The sequence below is a fragment of the Pelobates fuscus genome, chromosome 8 (genome assembly GCF_036172605.1).
Source record: "Pelobates fuscus isolate aPelFus1 chromosome 8, aPelFus1.pri, whole genome shotgun sequence".
NCBI classification, from domain to species: domain Eukaryota; kingdom Metazoa; phylum Chordata; class Amphibia; order Anura; family Pelobatidae; genus Pelobates; species Pelobates fuscus.
In genome coordinates this window covers 121,838,052-121,857,549 of record NC_086324.1, presented here as the reverse complement: position 1 = coordinate 121,857,549, position 19,498 = coordinate 121,838,052, and positions in this window count along the sequence as shown.

Genomic DNA, 19,498 nt, shown 5'->3' with positions numbered 1-19,498 from the left:
TACGAGGCTGATACTCCGGACTGAAGCACTTAGGTTCTCCTACTCCTAAATGGCATACACTATAGTCTATATTTAAGTATCTACATCTTGATACATCTCCTTTACATTCGTATTGTGAATGCCAAATTAGGGTTTGGGAAATATGGTTACCTGTTCTCGTAGTCTTAATGCATACCTCACAGCTAGGAGTGTCGGTACCTCTACCTTCCTGAATATAAAAACACATGTAAATAAACACAATCAAAAGCACATCTTTCGCCGTCATCCTCAGTCTTCGTCCGTGCGATGGAACCTCAGCTTCCAGGATGTGAGGGCTGCAGGGAATGGAGTTCTGCTCGTCTTCACAGGTGTCCCTTCGGGACTTTCCTGGCTTATACACTATGTGATGGTAAGAGGACAGGCTTTATTATGGCCTTCTCACTTACACCTGTAACAATAAAATTTGTAATCCACAATAATTCCTCGTTACTCCGACTGAGTAGTGCGTTTCAACCGGATCTTGCAGGGATTCTCTGGATCTGCTGTAACTTGCCAAGAATCGACTGCTGCTGGTTTAACCCTGGAGTGATGTATCCACGGAGTCACTTCTGCTACTTTTATCGCTGTAGGGGTAGACAAAAGAACAACATAAGGACCTCTCCACTTGGGCCCTAACGGTACATTATTCCACTCTTTAATCCACACTTGGTCTCCTGGATGATAATTATGAACAGGGGGATAAATATTCACAGGTAATCTATCTTGTACCCATTTCTGTACCTCCTCCATAGTCTTACCCAACTCTACAACCTGCTGCCGAGTAATTCCTTCTCCCAACTGACTCAAATCCCCCCTTAAGTTACCAAGTACGGGAGGTGGTCGCCCATACATGATTTCAAAAGGAGAGAGGCCCATCCTTCTGGTAGGGGTACTGCGGATTCGCAATAGAGCTATAGGTAAGAGAACGTTCCACTTAAGTTGGGTTTCCTGACACATTTTAGCCAACTGGTTCTTAATAGTTCTATTCATTCTCTCTACCTTACCAGAACTCTGGGGTCTATATGCAGTATGAAGCCTCCACTTTATACCAAGCATATGAGTCAGTTGTTGTAGGCACTGGTGAACAAAAGCTGGACCATTGTCCGATCCTATAGAACAGGGTAGTCCATATCGGGGTATTATTTCTCGTAGCAGGAATCTCACAACTTCTCCTGCTTTCTCTGTACGAGTAGGACATGCTTCTACCCAGCCTGAATAGGTGCACACAATTACCAGCAGGTAACGATGTCCACCCGATTTAGGCATCACTGTAAAGTCTATTTGTAGATCGGACATGGGGAGTCCCCCCATAAACTGGACTCCTGGTGGCTTTACTGGTCCTTGTCTTGCATTATTCTTAGCACACGTTACACATCTGCGTACAATGGCCTGAGTCAAATTGGACAATCTTGGTATGTAGAAATGTTTCCGGAGAGATTCTTCAGTACTGTCTCTCCCAGAATGTGTCCCGTTATGATAATTTTGGACAATTTTTACCGCTAGCGATGCTGGTATAACTATTCTTCCATCTTCTAGCTGATACCACTTGTTCTCCAAATACTTTCCCGGTTCAGTCTTTAACCACTCCTCTTCTTGAGTTGTATAAACTGGAGTCCATTGAGACAGTGGGGTTGGTATTAGAGCAGCTATATGCCCCACATACTCCTGTCTTCCTGATTCAGCAGCACGCTTAGCTGCACTATCTGCCATCCGATTTCCCTTGGTTACATCACCATCTCCTCTCAGATGCGCTCGACAATGTATGATACCGACTTCTTTCGGCTCCCACACTGCTTCCAATAGTTGTAGGATTTCAGCTGCGTATTTGATTTCTTTGCCTTCTGAATTCAGTAGTCCTCTTTCTTTATACAAAGCTCCGTGGGCATGAGTGGTTAAGAACGCATACTTAGAGTCCGTATAGATATTCACTCTTAAACCTTCAGCCAATTGTAACGCTCGTGTTAGTGCTATTAATTCTGCCTTTTGTGCTGATGTTCCTTTCGCCAGTGGCCGAGCTTCTATCACCTTGTCTATTGTTGTCACTGCATATCCTGCATAGCGGATCCCTTCTTTTACATAACTACTGCCGTCAGTATAATATTGAACATCGGGGTTCTGGATGGGAAAATCACGAAGATCTGGTCTACTTGAGAATACTTCATCCATTACTTCCAAACAATCATGTTGACTTTCAGTAGGTTGTGGCAAAAGGGTAGCTGGATTTAAGGTGTTTACAGTCTCTAAATGCACTCTTGGGTTTTCACACAACATTGCTTGATACTTGGTCATACGGCTGTTACTAAACCAATGATTTCCTTTGTAATCCAACAACGTCTGTACTGCATGTGGAACTCGTACATAAAGTTCTTGACCCAGAGTGAGTTTATCGGCTTCAGCTACTAGCAGGGCGGCTGCAGCTACTGCTCTTAGACAAGGTGGAAGTCCGCTGGCCACTGCATCCAGTTGCTTAGACATGTAGGCAACAGGTCTTTGCCATGATCCCAAGTACTGTGTCAATACTCCCACAGCCATTCTTCTTTGCTCGTGTACATATAAGTAGAATGGTCGTGTGTGATCAGGTAGACCTAATGCTGGGGCACTCATCAAAGCCTTCTTCACATCTTCAAATGCCGTTTGCTGTTCTTGGGTCCATAAGAAGGGGTCGTGCTCTGTACCTTTGATAGCTGCGTACAGAGGTTTTGCTAGTATCGCATAGCTGGGAATCCATATCCTACAGAAGCCTGCTGCCCCCAAGAATTCTCGCACTTGTCTTCTATTCTTGGGTATTGGTATTTGGCAGACAGCTTCTTTTCTCTCTGGCCCCATAATCCTTTGACCTTCAGAGATATGGAATCCCAGATACTTGACAGTTGGCAAACACAACTGAGCCTTCTTTCTAGACACCTTGTATCCTGCCTTCCAGAGAATGTGTAGTAGATTGTGCGTTGCTTGCTGACATTTTTCTTTTGTAACTGCTGCTATCAACAAGTCATCTACATATTGTAACAATACACATTCTCCTGGGATAGACTCGAAATCCAATAAATCTTGACTTAGGGCTGAACCAAATAGGGTAGGTGAATTTTTAAACCCTTGGGGCAGTCTTGTCCAAGTCATTTGGCGTTTTGAGCCCGTTACAGCGTTCTCCCATTGGAAAGCGAAAATACATTGACTTTCTGCGGCAATTCGGAGGCAAAAGAAGGCATCTTTGAGATCTAAGACTGTGAAGTAAGTAGCCCCGCCCGGAATTAAAGCAAGCAGGTTATATGGATTGGGTACAACTGGATGTATACTAACAACCGCATCATTGACTGCTCTTAAGTCCTGTACAGGTCGATACTCATCTGTACCGGGCTTTTGAACAGGCAGCAATGGGGTGTTCCAGGGGGAAGTACAGAATTTTAGGATACCATACCGTATGAACTTATCCAGATAGGATTGGATGTTCTTCTTAGCCTTCTGTGGGATGTGGTATTGTCTTAGGCTCACTGGATAAACCCCAAGTTTCAGTTCAATTTTTATAGGTGGAATATTGCGGGCCAGTCCTGGTGGGTTGTTCTCTGCCCAAACTCCTGGTATGTTAAACAATGTCTCATCACTCCTAGGGTTTTGGCTAGTCAACACTGTATAAAGTCGCCACTCTTCTTCCTTTGGTACGGATAAAGTCATAATACCTGAAGGTCCATTAAACTTTAAAGATGTTGTTCCATTTGGTAGGAACGTAATCTGCGCTTGTAATTTTGATAGCATATCACGTCCCAGCGATTGGACTGGACATTCAGGCATATAAAGGAATTGGTGTTTTACTACGTGGCCTCCCAATGTACAGAGTCGACTTTTAAGAACCGGTTTTTCAGCACTTCTTCCAGTTGCTCCTATCACAGTAATAGTCCTTCCAGATGGAGGAGCAACTAGATTAGTCACCACTGAATGTTCGGCACCAGTGTCGATCATGAACGCACTCCTTTTCCCCCCTATTGATACATCGACCATAGGCTCCGCTCGACCAAGGGGGATGGAGCCCGGTCGGTATCAATAGTCCTCCATGACCGTGTCAGCCAATCCCACGAAGTCCCTACCTTCTCTATCGCGGGACCTTTGCGCTGCTGGAATATACCTGTCTTCCCTAACACTTCCTCTGTTCCCATTACTCCCTCTATAACCATTACTCCCTCCGGGACCTCCTCTACCTCTCGCTCTGCCTCTAAAGTTTCCGTAGCCTGCCCTGGGTTGGTCTCTCTCGTACTGCTCTCTTTGCGGACATTCGTTCCTCCAATGCCCTTCTTCCTTGCAATACGCGCACTGATCCCTACTCAAAGGCTCCCTACTCCATCTATTATTGCCTCTATCTGGGCCCCGTTTATCTACGCCTGCGATTGCTACCGCTAGCATATCAGCCTTTTTACGCATCTTGCGCTCTTCCTCTTTCTTATTTTCTGTATCCCTGTTCATATAGACCTTATTTGCTACCTCCATTAGTTGGGTGATGGACATACCTGCAAACCCTTCTAACTTTTGTAGCTTGCGCTTAATATCTCCGTATGCTTGGCTGACAAAGGCGGAGTTAACCATTCGGGAATTGTCTGCGTCTTCCGGATTAAAGGGGGTATACAAGCGGTATGCCTCCAATAATCGGTCATAAAAGACACTGGGCGCTTCATCGCTTTTCTGAATCACCTCAACTGTCTTCGACATGTTAATGGCTTTCTTTCCTCCTGCTTTCATGCCAGCAATTATAGCGTCTCTATAGGCTCTGAGTTGAACCATATCAGCACCATTTACGTTCCAATCGGGATCAGTGTTGGGATAATGTGTTGCGGCCCATGCTGCTGGATTAGCTTGGTTCAAAGCACGGGCTCTATCCTCTAGTGCTTTAATGGCTGCTTGATTTATTCTTGTCCTTTCCTCATTGTTAAATAAAGTCATTAGTAACTGCTGGCAATCAGCCCATGTCGGATTATGCGTCTGTACTATTGAGGTGAACAGATCAGTCATGGCTTGTGGTTTCTCAGTATACGAGGAATTATGGGTCTTCCAGTTTAAAAGGTCGGTAGTGGTAAATGGGACATATACGAAGACTGGGTCAGCGTGTGCCATTTGACCTGCGGCATCGATATAAGCTGACCCGGGATTTAGGCGAAGAGGCATCTGATAATGCTTTAATTGTTGGGCACCAGTCAACTGTCGGGTTTGGATGGGGCTACGTAGGGAAGCGTCAGTCATGGTTTCCGGTCGGGGAGAGATAGGGTATGGGGATGTGGGAGGTTGGTTTTGGGAAAAGGTCGTAAATAGAACACTTCGAGCCGAGCTAGATGAAGCTTGACCGGAAGTCTGAAGTGGCGCCAAATCAGGATATTCGTTTCTAATGGGGGTGGGTTCTGGTTCCGGAAGGGGAGATTTAGTACGAGGGGGGGTGGATCCTGTACTGGAGGAGGAAGCGGAAGTGGATGAGGGTAATGAGGGGAGGGGTGCAGGACTTCCTGCGTTTGCGTCACTTCCTCTTAACGGAAAGTAAGGGGGCGGCAAAGGGATCTCGGACTCAGGGGGCGTGTCCAAAATGGGCCTAACACCAGTCCTAGTGGACGAACAAGTCCTAGCTACCATGAGGCGACACTGCTTCTCGTGGCATGTCTGGAGCCATTTTGGCGAGTCATTTACGGCCTGTCTCCAACAGTCAATATAAGGAAACTGGCCGTAAAGTTCAGGCCTACCTGATACAGCCACGTGTAAGCGCTGTACCAGAGTTAGATCCAAACTGCCACGTGGCGGCCATGCCGCAACCAAAGTAGGCCACTCCCTAGTGCACAAAGTAACTAAATGCACAGAAGACATCTTAACCCCAAAATCACAGGTTTTTGAATCCCTTTTTAAAATTCTTAACCATACATCCTAAGGGATCCGGAATCGTTGACTGCGACGCACCCATTTTTAACAATGGAACGTCGTCGACAACGATTACTATACACGCGTACTATTCAACAGTCACACCCGTTTCCTTTGGCAACAGCACCACGTGGTACGGTTACCAAGTGAAACGTACACAATAACAATAAACACTCAGGGAATTCCCGTACACACACAGCTGCTACACCAGTCACTATATAATCAATATTATGCCCTTTGGCGTAACTATACAGTCACCCACGCTATAATTCTCTATATACGAATTACCCGTCTATAACACACCCCAGTAACATCGTCTTTTACAAATAGCGGTTACAGTACGGTTAGCATAGGTCAAAGCACAAGTTAAGGTCACAATACAATTATTAGTGGTTATGGTGTTAAACATGCAATGGACGACAATGATTAGTACTTATATACAGTGTCAGTAAATATACAGGGTTATGGTACCGTGCACTATAATACAGCAACACACTATTAACACTCTCGCTAGACGGCTGAGCTCGCGCTATCTAACAAGATATACACTTTACTAAAACAATCGTTAACACATTTACAATTCCCAACTAAACTATTGGCCAGTACCTTGAATGGACTACCTAAAACTATATACACCCGTTTTGGTTAGCCACACTGCCCAATCACCACATATATAGCGAGCTAGAGAACCGAATTTACACAGGCGCCTCTTAGTCGCACTATACAACGAGCTAGAGAACCGAATTTACACAGGCGCCTCTTAGTCGTACTATCAAAAGTCTAGTGGGTTCCAAATTTACACGCCTTCCCACTTAGCCCAGATAGGATGAGAACTAGCGAACCGAATTTACACAGGCGCCGCTTAGTCTCCCGGTCCCTCCGACCTAGCGAACGTAATATACACCCTAGAACGCTAGTCTAGACAAGACACCGGTGTCCGGCTAGGGCTTATTTTACACCAGAGCGCCCTGCCTGACTAACCAAATCAAACGGTCTGACTAAAGAGCGTTCGATCGAGCGGTGCGCCTTCGCTCCTTCCCTCCGACAGAGGGGGCAGATACAGATTCAAAAACCCCTTTGGGCCTACCGCACAATCGGTATACCCCTAGCGGGTCCTGCCGTCTAAAACAGCAGTTGTCTTACCTCCTCGTTCCTGAACCTGAGTTCACACTCATCGACGGGGACACCCCAGCACTTCTCACGTAGAGGCCGATGATCTCCTGGACAACAGACCAGTGGCGCCGAGACGAAGGGAGGTCCACGCAGAAGTTCAGGGGTGCAGCCGTAGAGAACGTGGGCAAAGATAGACCGTCTCACGCCTCTGCCTCTCAGCTACCGTTGAACGATGAGCTTCCCGGCCAATGCACCAAATGATACCGGAGAAACTGACGGAAGCCAAGCACAGAGAGATGGACACAGGTTTCTTCAGGAAGGAAGAGATTCTTTATTGGATCACCGATCGGGACTCAGAGGGACTAGCGTCACCAAAATACAGCAAATTCTGAGCCCCGGACAATAGTGCAGGCTCCTTATATAGGCATATAACTCCTCCCATATTAAGCTCCACCCGCACATTCTCTTAACCAATCAACACAAATAAGAATTAACTTCCTGTTTGACCGCATGGCTTGTCCAGCACAATGGAGGAGGGGGAATACTATATCCTGTATTCTTGCACATGCTCCGTACACTACTGATCGTATCTTGCCTCGTGCAACCAACTGATCGATACGTCAGCATATGCACGTACACATGCCACGTGGTAATCTCGGCCTACTAAATTTATTTTTACCGAGATTCCACCACAAGATGGCTATAACACCGGGGACTGACTGCCTATTATAAGACTGCTATAACACCAGGAACTGACTGCCTATTGTAACACCGGGCACTGACTGCCTATTATAACACGGCTATAACACCTGTACTGACTGCCTATTATAACACGACTATAACACCCGCTATAACACCTGTACTGACTGCCTATTATAACACGGCTATAACACCTGGACTGACTGCCTATTATAAGACTGCTATAACACCGGGCACTGACTGCCTATTATAACACGGCTATAACACCGGGCACTGACTGCCTATAATAGCACGGCTATAACACCGGGCACTGACTGCCTATTATAACACGGCTATAACACTGGGCACTGACTGCCTATTATAACACGGCTATAACACCGGGCACTGACTGCCTATTATAAGCTGGCTATAACACCGGGGGACTGACTGCCTATTATAAGACTGCTATAACACCAGGAACTGACTGCCTATTGTAACACCGGGCACTGACTGCCTATTATAACACGGCTATAACACCTGGACTGACTGCCCATTATAATACGGCTATAACACCCGCTATAACACCTGTACTGACTGCCTATTATAACACGGCTATAACACCGGGCACTGACTGCCTATTATAACACGGCTATAACACCGGGCACTGACTGCCTATTATAACACGGCTATAACACCTGGACTGACTGCCTATTATAAGACGGCTATAACACCGGGCACTGACTGCCTATTATAGCACGGCTATAACACCTGGACTGACTGCCTATTATAAGACTGCTATAACACCGGGCACTGACTGCCTATTATAACACGGCTATAACACCGGGCACTGACTGCCTATTATAACACGGCTATAACACCGGGGGACTGACTGCCTATTATATGCTGGCTATAACACCGGGGACTGACTGCCTATTATAAGACTGCTATAACACCCGGACTGACTGCCTATTATACCACGGCTATAACACCAGGCACTGACTGCCTATTATAACACGGCTATAACACCGGGCACTGACTGTCTATTATAACACGGCTATAACACCGGGCACTGACTGCCTATTATAACACGGCTATAACACCGGGCACTGACTGCCTATTATAACACGGCTATAACACCGGGCACTGACTGCCTATTATAACACGGCTATAACACCGGGGACTGACTGCCTATTATAACACCGGGCACTGACTGCCTATTATAACACGGCTATAACACCTGTACTGACTGCCTATTATAACACGGCTATAACACCTGGACTGACTGCCTATTATAACACGGCTATAACACCAGGCACTGACTGCCTATTATAACACGGCTATAACACCGGGCACTGACTGCCTATTATAACACGGCTATAACACCGGGCACTGACTGCCTATTATAACACGGCTATAACACCGGGCACTGACTGCCTATTTTAACACGGCTATAACACCGGGCACTGACTGCCTATTTTAACACGGCTATAACACGGGGCACTGACTGCCTATTATAACACGGCTATAACACCGGGCACTGACTGCCTATTATAACACGGCTATAACACCTGTACTGACTGCCTATTATAACACGGCTATAACACCTGGACTGACTGCCTATTATAACACGGCTATAACACCGGGCACTGACTGCCTATTATAACACGGCTATAACACCGGGCACTGACTGCCTATTATAACACGGCTATTACACCGGGCACTGACTGCCTATTATAACACGGCTATAACACCGGGCACTGACTGCCTATTATAACACGGCTATAACACCGGGCACTGACTGCCTATTATAACACGGCTATAACACCGGGGACTGACTGCCTATTATAACACCGGGCACTGACTGCCTATTATAACACGGCTATAACACCGGGCACTGACTGCCTATTATAACACGGCTATAACACCGGGGACTGACTGCCTATTATAAGACGGTTATAACACCGGGGACTGCCTGCCTATTATAAGACGGCTATAACACCGGGGGACTGACTGCCTATTATAAGATGGCTATAACACCGGGGGACTGACTGCCTATTATAAGACGGCTATAACACCGGGGGACTGACTGCCTATTATAAGACGGCTATAACACCGGGGACTGACTGCCTATTAGAAGACGGCTATAACACCTGGACTGACTGCCTATTATAAGACGGCTATAACACCGGGACTGCCTGCCTATTATAAGGCGGCTATAACACCGGGGACTGCCTGCCTATTATAAGATGTGTATAACACCGGGGACTGCCTGCCTATTATAAGACGGCTATAACACCGGGGACTGACTGCCTATTGTAAGACGGCTATAACACTGGGGACTGACTGCCTATTATAAGACGGCTATAACACCGGGGACTGACTGCCTATTATAAAACTGCTATAACACCTGGTACTGACTGCCTATTATAAGACGGCTATAACACCGGGGACTGACTGCCTATTATAAGACGGCTATAACACCGGTGACTGACTGCCTATTATAAGACGGCTATAACACCGGGGACTGACTGCCTATTATACGACGGCTAAAACACCGGGGACTGACTGCCTATTATAAGACGGCTATAACACCGGGGGACTGACTGCCTATTATAAGACGGCTATAACACCGGGGACTGACTGCCTATTATACAGGGAGTGCAAAATTATTAGGCAAATGAGTATTTTGACCACATCATCCTCTTTATGCATGTTGTCTTACTCCAAGCTGTATAGGCTCGAAAGCCTACTACCAATTAAGCATATTAGGTGATGTGCATCTCTGTAATGAGAAGGGGTGTGGTCTAATGACATCAACACCCTATATCAGGTGTGCATAATTATTAGGCAACTTCCTTTCCTTTGGCAAAATGAGTCAAAAGAAGGACTTGACAGGCTCAGAAACGTCAAAAATAGTGAGATATATTGCAGAGGGATGCAGCACTCTTAAAATTGCAAAGCTTCTGAAGCGTGATCATCGAACAATCAAGCGTTTCATTCAAAATAGTCAACAGGGTCGCAAGAAGCGTGTGGAGAAACCAAGGCGCAAAATAACTGCCCATGAACTGAGAAAAGTCAAGCATGCAGCTGCCAAGATGCCACTTGCCACCAGTTTGGCCATATTTCAGAGCTGCAACATCACTGGAGTGCCCAAAAGCACAAGGTGTGCAATACTCAGAGACATGGCCAAGGTAAGAAAGGCTGAAAGACGACCACCACTGAACAAGACACACAAGCTGAAACGTCAAGACTGGGCCAAGAACTATCTCAAGACTGATTTTTCTAAGGTTTTATGGACTGATGAAATGAGAGTGAGTCTTGATGGGCCAGATGGATGGGCCCGTGGCTGGATTGGTAAAGGGCAGAGAGCTCCAGTCCGACTCAGACGCCAGCAAGGTGGAGGTGGAGTACTGGTTTGGGCTGGTATCATCAAAGATGAGCTTGTGGGGCCTTTTCGGGTTGAGGATGGAGTCAAGCTCAACTCCCAGTCCTACCGCCAGTTTCTGGAAGACACCTTCTTCAAGCAGTGGTACAGGAAGATTTTCATGTACATGATTTTCATGCAGGACAATGCTCCATCACACGCGTCCAAGTACTCCACAGCGTGGCTGGCAAGAAAGGGTATAAAAGAAGAAAATCTAATGACATGGCCTCCTTGTTCACCTGATCTGAACCCCATTGAGAACCTGTGGTCCATCATCAAATGTGAGATTTACAAGGAGGGAAAACAGTACACCTCTCTGAACAGTGTCTGGGAGGCTGTGGTTGCTGCTGCACGCAATGTTGATGGTGAACAGATCAAAACACTGACAGAATCCATGGAGGGCAGGCTTTTGAGTGTCCTTGCAAAGAAAGGTGGCTATATTGGTCACTGATTTGTTTTTGTTATGTTTTTGAATGTCAGAAATGTATATTTGTGAATGTTGAGATGTTATATTGGTTTCACTGGTAAAAATAAATAATTGAAATGGGTATATATTTGTTTTTTGTTAAGTTGCCTAATAATTATGCACAGTAATAGTCACCTGCACACACAGATATCCCCCTAAAATAGATATAACTAAAAACAAACTAAAAACTACTTCCAAAAATGTTCAGCTTTGATATTTAATGAGTTTTTTGGGTTCATTGAGAACATGGTTGTTGTTCAATAATACAATTAATCCTCAAAAATACAACTTGCCTAATAATTCTGCACTCCCTGTAAGACGGCTATAACACCTGGACTGACTGCCTATTATAAGACTGCTATAACACCGGGGACTGACTGCCTATTATAAGACGGCTATAACACCGGGCACTGACTGCCTATTATAAGACGGCTATAACACCGGGGACTGCCTGCCTATTATAACACGGCTATAACACCGGGGGACTGACTGCCGATTATAAGACGGCTATAACACCGGGGACTGACTGCCTATTATAAGATGGCTATAACACCGGGGACTGACTGCCTATTATAAGACGGCTGTAACACCGGGGGACTGACTGCCTATTATAAGACGGCCATAACACCGGGGGACTGCCTGCCTATTATAAGACGGCCATAACACCGGGGACTGCCTGCCTATTATAAGATGGCCATAACACTGGGGGACTGCCTGCCTATTATAAGACGGCCATAACACCGGGGGACTGACTGCCTATTATAAGACGACTCGCGAGAGTCGGACCGTTGCCTTGGTAACCGCGGCAATGCTCTGTGCTCGCGCAAGAAAGACCCAGAGGAGCTGCAGGCTGAGCTCCTTGGTCCTTTCTTCCTGCTAGCTGCCCGCACGGTGCCTGCAGACCGGGGAGAGAGATCGGCCGGCAGGGGAGAGGCAATTTCCCCGTTGCTCCCTGGATCCACCAGTGGATCCCTGGATCCACCAGTGATATATACAGCCCCTGGATCCACCAGTGATATATACAGCCCCTCTGTGTGCCTTTTTGTCTCCCCCCAGTCCCTCTGTATGTTTCTTTCTCCCCGTCACTGCTCCTCTGTGTCCATTTCTCTCTTACCCCTCTACCTCTTTCCCCTCTACCTTGTGTGTCTCTCTCCTTTCTCCCTGTGTCTCTCTATTCCCCTCTGTCTCTTTCTCCCCCCTTTCCCTGTGTCTCTCTTCCTCTCTGTCTCTTTCTCCCCCTCCACCATCTTTCTATTCCCCCTCTTTCTCCCGTGTCTCATTCTTCCCCCTCTGTCTCTCTCTCTCCCCCTCTGTCTCTTTCTCCCTCCTCCCCCTGCGTCTCTCTCTATTCTCCCACCGTCTGTTTCTTCCCTCTTCTCCTGCCACTGCCACATTCTCCCTCGCTGTTTTATTCCCCCCTATCTATTCCCCCTCTCTGTTTTATTCCCCCATCTATTTCCCCTCTCTGTTTTATTTCCCCCATCTATTCACACTCTGTGTTTTATCCCCCCCATCTATTCCCCTTCTCTGTTTTATCCCCCCCATCTATTTCCCCTCTCTGTTTTATTCCCCCATCTATTCCCCCTCTGTGTTTAATTCTCCCCTATCTATTCCCCCTCTCTGTTTTATTCCCCCCTTCTATTCCCCCTCTGTTTTATTTTCCCCCTATCTATTCCCCCTCTCTGTTTTATTCCCCCCTGTTTTATTCCGCCCCCCCCCATTTTATTCTCCCACCCCCTGTTTTATTCCCTCCTCCCCCCTGTTTCCCCCCCCCCCCCATTTACCGAGGGAAGTCTGAGGGGGCCGGCCGCGTTATACGCTGGAGCCGCAGGGCCGGTCCGGCGGCACTCCTGTCCTGGCTGTCACTAACGCTGAGGACGGAAGGAGGGAGGAGCATGTGTTTCTCTCATGCTCCTTTGCTGTTCCCACAATTCCCAGCACAGGATATGCTGTGCTGGGAATTGTGGGAACCGCAAAGGAGCATGAGAGAAAGAGACATGCTCCTCCCTCCTTCCGTCCTCAGCGTTAGTGAAAGGACAGGAGTGCCGCTGGACCGGCAAGGCTGCCACCCGGCCCGGCAGCTCCAGCATGTAACATGGCCGGCCCCCTCAGAGTGTGTGCCACCGGACCGGCCACCCGGTGGCACCCTGATGCCGCGACCCCGGTGGGCCAATCCGGCCCTGCCGCCGGGCCTCCTGATGGTGGCCCTGGCGGCGGCCCCTCTCCCCCCCCCCTGGCCAGGCCCTCGGACCAGGTCAGTCCGCCCCATCCATGAGGGTTAAGGCAGTGCTGGAATATAATGGTGGCCACACAAAATATTGACACTTTGGGCCCAATTTTGACATTTCCACTCATACTCATTTTTCTGGCTAACAATTTAGATATTAATGGCTGCGTGTTGAGTTATTTTGAGGGGACAGTAAATTTACACTGTTATACAGGCTGTACACTTACTACTTTACATTGTAGCAAAGTGTAATTTCTTCAGTGTTGTCACATGAAAAGATATAAAGAAATATTCAAAAAAATTTAAGGGGTGTACTCACTTTTGTGACATACTCTATTTTCAATGTATCTTGCATACTTTTATGTGTATTGATTTTCATATTACATATTTACATTTTATACTATTAATTCACATCACATTCTCTTTAGTGTGATGATTTATATAATTCAGGTATACATTTTGTAGATATGTGATATACATATTTATTACCCTTTTGGCATTTTTATATACATATTGCACTATTTTTCTTGTACATGTTTGACTCTTTTTTTTTTTTTTTTTTTTTAGGTCTGAGCACAGCTTTTGGCAAGAATTAATTCAATAGTGCACCTTCTTTTTGTGTATTTCTCAGTCCTGCAATAAATGGTTCCTTATTATTTCTTCTTCATCGCAAAGTAGGCAACATTACATTACATAATACATATGTACAAGCACCATAATCACTATAGCCTTGCTGAGACTGCTGTTGTGGTTTGGTGCTAGGAGTGCTCTGATTTTACCCCAGTGTATTGAAACCATTTGGAAATGATTTGACAATTTACATGTGGTCCGTTTTACTTAAAGAAGTTTCCATTAGTCTTCCCGGGAGGACCAGGACCAGGTTACTGTCTCAGGGCGTCAGTTGTACGTTCTCTTTTCAATATTTAAAAAAAAAAATATTCTGTCAGCCGAGTGTTATTTCAGCCAATGAGCTTAGCTGCCAGGCATTGCTCAGTCCTGTAACTTCCAGGCTGCAGAGGAGGAGGAGACGGGCATCCAGCAAGCCTCTGGTAAGTTGTCATTGCCAAACTGTTTGGTAATGGATTGACTAAATGATTACATTTGCTAGTTGTATTTTGGAAGAGTGCTAGGGCATGTCTGACACCAACAGTGGTTTGATGTACTGTGCTTAATACAATAAATATGGTAAGAAAGCGCTTTATTCAGTGAAACAGAATTATTTAAATTAATTCATTAAATAATTTACAATTAGCAGCTACCACACTGTTATGTACAATTCACCCAAAACACACAAAAAGCAATGTACTTCAAAAAAATATACAGATATATGGAGCGCTATATTTAAAATGAGTGTAATTAATTAAAGTAAGAGAATGTAATTGTAATGTGACCTCTAGAAAAATATTACTTATCTTAGACTTTTATTTAACTTTAATCCAGTATATGTACCCTTAAATGATAGTATACAAAACAGTGTAAAACCTATAACCCCTTAAGGACACAGCTTCAAAAGCTTGTCTTACCCTTAAGGACACAAGCCATTTTTGCTGTTTGTGTTCAAACTCAATTTGCATCTCTGTCATTTATTGCACCAACACATTTTATATACCGTTTTTTAGAGGGCAAAAGGGGCTTTAATTTGATGTCACAAATACATAGATAAATTCTCATTAATTATTAAAACAAAAATGTTTTGCCAATAATATGTCCAGCTTACGAAACATAATTCAAAATAAATTAATTTATGTGTCTTGATTTATGGACTGCATAATATGTGTAGGATTTCAGTTATTTTGAAAGTTACAGGACACAAATTACAAGGACTGAGGGGGGCAGAGCCTGGCGCTGAACCGGACCGGACGCCATCTCTCCCAGCTCCGTCGATCACACACATAATCTAGGCGATATCCTGGAGACTAGCCGCCATCCGACTACACAACCATCAGCTACAGCCTGGGGACACCACACCGAATCCCCAGATGCCCTTCCAATACTCCCCGAAGCATCTAAAGGCAAGACGCAGGACCGGGGCCTACCACATACCCGCCAACCGCGACCTCGAGTTTCTCTGGGGCTGAGACCCCGCGGGAGACACAGCAGAGCGGTGGCCGACCCTTACATCACCTGCTAACACAGCAATGGGGCGTAGAAATCAGAAGAGTACCCCCAGTAACGCTCCAGAACAGAGGGACATAGGAGCCATGCTCCAGCGGCACACCTCCGCCAAGATGGCGGACGCGAAAGGTCCGACCTCACCAGAGGCTCCCCACACGGACGCATCTGCAACACTTCAGCTGCAGAACACAACGGAGGGCTCACAGCAACAGCCCACAGCAACAGCAGGTAACTCTGAACCTACAACCAAACAGGACCTCCAAACCCTGTACACTATGCTGCAGGACATTCAAAACCTCCTCACTGCAGACCTGCCTATCCTAAAATCATCCCTGCATCAACTGACAGGCAGAATGGAGGCAACAGAGGAAAATATTAAGGAGCTAAGCCAAGACACCTCCACCATGCAGGCATCTATACTCCAACTACAAACAGCCCAACAGGCCCTTACACTGCAGGTGGCGGCGCAGGAGGACAGGTACCACCGCAACCATGTGAAAATACGGGGTATCCCGGCAACGGTCCCCCATGAGGAACTGCCACACTACGTCAGAAGGCTGCTGGCTTCAGTGCTGCCACCTGCTACCGCTAAAAAAATAACCATCGCTGGGCCATATAGAATACCAACGTCTACCTTAACCACCGCCAAAACGCCCGGCGACGTCATACTCCGCTGCACACTACCTCAAGACAAGGGGCAAATAATGGCAGCGGTAAGAGACAAGACCCCACTGCTCTTTGAAGATTCGCAACTGTCCTTCTACCAGGACTTATCCAAGGCCACACTACAACGGCGAAAATCCCTGAACCCTATCACCTCCCGACTGCCGGCAGTAGGAGTGCCATACTGGGGGGGAACACCACGATCCCTCCTTGTCTCGTACAAGGGGTCCACGCAACGGCTAACTACGGGGACTGATATCCCAGCATTCCTTGCAGCTTTAGACATGCAAGAGGCAACGGTAGCACCAACGGACTCAAATCGCACTCATGGATGGGACCCATCCAGAGTGGTACCATTTGTGCCAAGAACTGTAGCCGACTGCCCACCCGATTCCTGACTGGCAGGGACAGCTCCAGCCCGGTCCAAATCTAACGGAGGGACTCACTGATCCGGCAGCCCTAGGCTGCAAAGTTGTAGAGATGTAAAGTTCTGCTTGTTCTTGGGTTACCTTCTTTGTTTTTCTCTTTTTTTTTTTCTTCTTTTTCCATGCCATATGTCTATGTCCCTTGCGGTAGAATCACCCACTAGAGGACACAATATTCAGCCTGGGCCCACTGGGCATAAAGACACCAGGCTCACGATACTACACCCAAACACTCACGAAGCTGCGCCACCTATGACCCTAGTCCGGTTACATCTAGCCACACACGACCAATCATTGAAGCGCACCCCCCCCCCCCGCTACCCCCTTGGTTAGGGGCTAAGCCTCTCTTGAGAGGTCAACCATGCACAAAGGCGATCATTCCCCCCCATCCCACCCTGGGTAGGAGGGCAAAGCTTACACAACCGACACTCAAGTGCAGATATTGCTTGATCTAACTAAGATAGACATGTTATTACACCTCTTGTAATCATAACCTATGCTAATGTAACATGTTTTTGCTAACATCCTGTTCTGAGCGACATTATTTTAACATTATAAAATGTGCTGATAAGTTCATTGTTCCAAATGTTAAGTTTGAAAAATATGCTCGGGGTATGCTCTTGGGGCTCCATGAGCTTGTTTGTTATCCACTCAAAGCACGATAAAAATAAAGAATTAAAAAAAAAAAAATACAAGGACTGAAATAACATTTAAATGTGAAACAATTTTAGAAGTTTGTATGTTTGTCTTGTAGGTTTACTAGCCATCACAGAAAACAAAATTGCCACAGAAAAGTATATATTTATATAAAGTAAATATCACAGGCTATTTACCTAAGGTTATTTTGACACTTTTAACGTAGCCATTTTACTGCCAACCTCTGCTAAATATTGGAGTAAAATTTTGTTTTTTGGGGGGGTTTCGCACACAAACTTATAACAAAGAACTTCTCATGTGTATTTTGTAAAGTTGGTGTGTGCTATTCCTGTACAAAGTTTTATTATGTGTTCAGTTACTTCTTCTGAGTACAACGGTACCCCCATTGTATGTCTTTGGCACTATTTCGTGAAGCTACAGTGCCATATAGGAGACCTGTTCTTTTCAGTATTCACAGTAGAATTTTGAGAGACGGATTTAATGAGCCTATGCTTCCATTTGGGGTATTATAACAGTTTGACTGTTCAAAAAAAAACCACAAAGGCCTTTTGTGGCCATTTGTAAAAGTAGACCAAAAGTAGGCCATTTGTAAAAGTAGACACTCCAGGGTATATTATAAGGGGCATATTGTGCCTTAGCATGCCCCCATTTTTTCACCAATATATGCCAAAGTATGTGGTAAAAAATTATTTGGGGCATTTTTTTACATACGGATTGCATTTTTGCTGGGCATTTTGTATATTTCATATGTGCCACTAAGTTCAAACCCCCCAAATTATGCTCAGCTAAGTCTTCTGAGTAAAAGGACACCCCCATTGTATGTCTATGGCACTATTTCGTGAAGCTACAGTGCCATACAGGAGACCTGTCCTTTTCAGTATTCACAGTAGAATTTTGAGAGACGGATTTAATGAGCCTATGCTTCCATTTGGGGTATTATAACAGTTTGACTGTTCAAAAAAACCCCACAAAGGCCTACCATTTGTAAAAGTAGACACTCCAGGGTATATCATAAGGTGCATATTGTGCCTTAGCATGCCCCCATTTTTTCACCAATATATGCCAAAGTATGTGGTAAAAAATAATTTGGGGCATTTTTTTACATACGGATTGCATTTTTGCTGGGCATTTTGTATATTTCATATGTGCCACTAATTTCAAAACCCCCACATTATACTCAGCTGAGTCTTCTGAGTAAAAAGACACCCCCAATGAATGTCTTTGGCACTATTTCGTGAAGCTACAGTGCCATATAGGAGACCAAGCCATATCCGTTTTTACCGAACTTTGAATTTTGACGCTGGGCCTATGTGCAATTTCCAAGCATCTTCGCAGGTTTTAAATTCAAACTACCCCACAAAGGCCTACCATTTCTTAAAGTAGACACCCCAGGGTATTTCAAAAGGCATATTTTGAACCTTAGCGTGGAATCATTTTTCCGCTAGCGTGTACCAAGTGTAGTGGTAATAAGCGTTTTCTTCTGCCTTTTTGACACACAGTATATTTTGCAAACCATATGTGTACTACCACTGTATAATACTTCATATGTTGCTCAGCTATGTCTGCTGAGTACAAAAATACCCCCGTATGTACCTTTGCCATGTATATGTGGACATCGGAGGGGCACATTTGGGACACAGCCATTCTATTTTTTTTCAAACTTTACATTTTTACGCTGTGCCCATGTCCCATTTTAGAGTATTTTACCAGGCTAAATAATCCAAATACCCCATAAAGCCATACCATTTCTTAAAGAAGACATCCCAGGGTATTTCAAAAGGCATATTTTGAACCTTAGCGTGGGATCATTTTTCCGCTAGCTTGTACCA